The 4,290-nt window shown below is 35.5% G+C and overlaps 1 pseudogene; it reads left to right on the top strand.

Annotated features, from left to right (window-relative positions):
* The first annotated feature begins 1,418 nt into the window (after window positions 1–1,418).
* Window positions 1,419–2,382, top strand: LOC143672102 (TAR DNA-binding protein 43 pseudogene; annotated as a pseudogene).
* Window positions 2,383–4,290: the final 1,908 nt, after the last annotated feature.

The following is a 4,290-nucleotide window of genomic DNA, read 5'->3' as shown; positions in this document are numbered from 1 at the left end:
AAAAGCCAAATCCATAAAATAAAGTACTGATAAATTTAACTTCATCAAAATTAGAAATTTGGCTCTGTGGAATACGCTGTTAAGAGAATAAGTACACAAGCCATAAACTGGGAGAAAATAATTGCAAACTAAACCAAATATCTTTCAGAGTACTACTATCTACAATGTATTAGAAGTTTCAAAATGAAATAGTAAAATCAACAACAATGAAAACAACAACAATAAAGCAAATCGACTAGAAAATGGGAAAAGATATGAAGAGATATTTCATGGAAGAGGATATACAGATGGTAAATAAAGATATGAAAAGATGTTCTATATCATTAACTATTACCAAAATACAAATTAAACCCACAATGTTATGTCATTACACAGCTGTCAGAATGACTTTACTAAAAATATTAACAACACATATGTTTTCAAGGATGTGGAAAATTCTGGACTGCACAACCTTGCCAGAAACAGTTTGGCAGCTTCTTATAAAGTTAAACAAGCAACTACCATGTGTCCCAGTAATTGAACACTTGAGCATTCATCCCAGAGAAATAAAAAGTTATGCTCACACAAAAACCTGTACATGAAAGTTCATAGCAGATTTACTTGGAATAGAAAAACCTGTAGACAACCCAGATGTTCTTCAAGGTGAATAGTTAAACAAATTGTGGTACATCCATACAACAGAATTCTACTCAGCAATTAAAGGAACAAACCATTGATACACGCACAGCCTATATGAATCTTCAGAGAATTATGCTGAGTGAAAAATGCTGATCTCCAAAGGTAACATATTACGTGATTCCATTTGTATGACATTCTCTAAATGACAATGTTATGCACATGGAGAATAGATTAGTGGTTGGGAGGGGTTATGGGAGAGGTTATGGAAGGGGTATGGATGGAAAGGAAATGGCTGAGATTATAAAAGAGCAACATGAAGAATCGTTTTCATGACAGGCCTGACATGTATATTGACTGTATCGATGTCAATATCTTCTTTTATGATATTGTATTACACTTTGTAAGATTATCACTGGGGGAAACGGTGCAAAGACACATGGAATCTTTTATGTTTTTACGACAGTGCATGAATCTGCAATTATTTCAAATAAAAAGTTTAATTTAAAATGGTATGAATATCAGAAATTGTAAGTAGAAAATTATGAATGTAAAATACTGTGATTCCCTTGGCTGAAAATACTATAAATCCCTACTAAAAAGTACTTCCTCAGACATATGAATAGGATACCTCATAGGTTTTTGTTTCTATCAATACCTGGTCCTATACTTCATTTTCCACACCCAATCTTGGTTGGACCTTGATAAAATGTGGAGGTCATCAACCTCCTATATACCTAACCAGTATTCTTGTGCTCCTGCTTTAAGTACTTCCAGGAGAAAAACTGCCTGATGAAAGAAAAATGCATGAAACTTATGCTTCATCAGCAGTGAAAGTGAAAAGAGCAGTCCAGAAAAAAATTTAATTGAATAGTGTTGGCCCTTCCATGGAAAACAACTGAACACAACGAAAAAAGAATATTTTAGTACCTTTGGAGATGTTTTTATGGTGCAGGTGAAGAAAGATATTAAAACCAGTCATTCAAAAGTGTTTGGCTTTGGTTTGTTTGAGGGAATATGAAACCCAGGTGAAAGTAATGTTACAGTGACATATGCTACACGGACGATGGTGTGACCATAAACTTCCTAATTTTAAGCAAAGCCCAGATGAGCCTTTGAGAAGCAGGGAGATGTTTGTTGGACATTGTACAGAGGACATGACTGCTGATGAGTTGTGACAGTTCTTTTGCCAGCGCAGAGAAATGAGAAGTGCTGGATGTCTTCATCCCCAAACCACTTAAGCTTTTGCCTTTGTTACATTTGCAGGTGATCAGGGTTGCCCAGGCTCGTTGAGTCAATATATATTTGTCAATGCTGACCTAAGGACAATAGCAATAGACAATTATAAAGGTGTGGAAGAGTTGATGGTAGTCCAGCGGCTTTGGGATTCAGGATGGATTTGATAATGATAGAGGGGATAGAGCGGGCTTGGGAAACAATTAAGGTGGCAATATGGGCAGAGGAATGAACTTTGGCACTTTCAGCATTAATCCAGCAGCGGTGGCTGCAGCTCAAGCAGCATTGCAGAGCAGCTGGGATGTGATGAGGTTGTTAGCCAGGCAGCAGAAACAGTCAGGTCCATTCGGTGATAACCAAAGCCAAGTCAACACGCAGAGGGAGCCAAATCAGTTCTTTGACTCGAAATAACTCTCATAGCGGCTCTAATTCTGGTGCAGGAAATGGTTGGGGATCAGCCCAAATGCAGGATCAGGCAATTGTTTTAATGAAGGCCTTGGCTCAAGCTTGGATTCTTTGTCTTCTAGGTGAGGAAATGCGGACACTGGGTTGTGGTATGCTGGTGTATACTGGTGGGAATTCAAATTGTTCTCAGTTCATGGTAAGCATATTGTAAAATACATATGTAATAAAATTTTTCAAAATTGGTTTGTTCAGTGTGGAGCATAATCAGCAAGAATTTTGACATTTTTCTTTAGAAAAAGGAAGAGCAAAAAGAATATTATAAGTTTTGTTACACAAAGGATTGAAATGTTGAGTGGTTAAAAGTGAACTGCTGTCTATTTGTTTAACCAACACTACAATGGATATCAAAAGTTTTCTAACACTTTACAAAATTATTACTGGGGGAAATGCTGCAAAGATACATGGAATCTTTTATTTTTTTACCACAGGTCATGAATCTGCAATTATTTCAAATAAAAAGTTTAATTTAAAAAGGTGTGACTATCAGAAATTGTAGGTGGAAAATTATGAATGTAAAATACTTTGATTTTACAGTATTTTACAGATTACAGTATTTACAGATTTTACAGTATATAACTGTAAATATATATATTTACACTTAGTCAAGCTTTGTTGTGGGGAGAAGCAATGATAAACAGTTTAACACTAACCTAACTCTTGGACCAACCTGTCCTGTAATATTTTATTACTGAACTTGTCAAGTAGATTCTTTGCATTTTTAAAATGGAGACCACTGATTAGAATTACATTATTTTTCCTTGTTTTAATTTGAACCATTCCACATGGATTTTTCCTTAGGGAAATCTTTTTAGAGATCATGATGTCACAATGTTTGGTTCCTTAGTTTTAGTTTTTGTTTTTTAACACTTGTCTCTCCTCATATACAAAACTACAGTATGAAGTCTTCATTTAATATCTGCGTTTTCATCTCATTTCGAATGTTTATGGAAGAAGTACTTCACTGGAAGTGATACTTTAAATGTACTGCAATAGGATTACTTCCGTCTACATGCTTTCTCATTAAAAAAATCGTCATCATGTTGCACAGGCTGCATCTTCGACGGTGGGTGTTCCATTTTATCAACTACTTTTTAGTTCATGGTGTCATATCAACACTATGAATGTAAGGCTTTGATAAGGAACCAAAAGGCTGTGTGAACTTTTGAAACCTTGTGTACTACTGATGGTGGTCTCGAGGCATGAAAAGCTAGTATGCATGAGAAAAAAGAGAGGGCACATGAGAGACTTGGGGGCACATAAGGAATATTTTTAAACTTAGTCTATGTGTCTCTCAATCCTGGGACTTTGATGAGAGAGTGTACAGAGAACAATAACAGCATATGATGTATGAATGTTTTTGTATTCAAAGGACAGCCCCATCTGTTGAAAGAACTTAAGTGAGTTTTGTTTTTAGATAACCCCCGTTAATTGAATATTTTAAGTGGAATCATACTTGTATTTCCCACAGCCCTTTGTCAACTGCTCTGAATGCTATATGGTGTGTGTTCTCTTTTGTTGCTGAAATGTAAGTATAGCAATGTGAACTGAAACTGACGGGCTGAGAACGCGAACTGAGCATGTGGTGCGGAAGCAGAGTTCACCAGTGAACTCAGGGTGTCTTAAAAATGGTGGTGGAAATTCTAATGTTTCCTAGATACCCATAAGAATGTTGTTTGCTGCAGTTATGTGTCCTATGCTTGGATGCTTTTTTATTTTTATTTTTTTATTTTTAACTTTTTTATTGTATAGTATAACATATGTACAAAGCAAAGAAATAAAAAAGCAATAGTTTTCAAAGCACTCTTCAAGAAGTAGTTATAGGACAGGTCCGAGTCTGTCATGAGCTACCAAATCCTCTCATATTTTTCTTTTTTGCTGTTCCAGAATATAAGAGGCATGAGGGCTTAAATATTTTTTTATCATCACAATTGACTTTTTTTCCTTCTTTTTTGTGAAAAATAGCAGATATACAAA

The sequence above is a fragment of the Tamandua tetradactyla genome, chromosome X (assembly GCF_023851605.1).
Source record: "Tamandua tetradactyla isolate mTamTet1 chromosome X, mTamTet1.pri, whole genome shotgun sequence".
Taxonomy (NCBI): Eukaryota; Metazoa; Chordata; class Mammalia; order Pilosa; family Myrmecophagidae; genus Tamandua; species Tamandua tetradactyla.
Note: the sequence above shows the minus strand (reverse complement) of the source record. Positions and strands in the feature narration are given on the sequence as shown.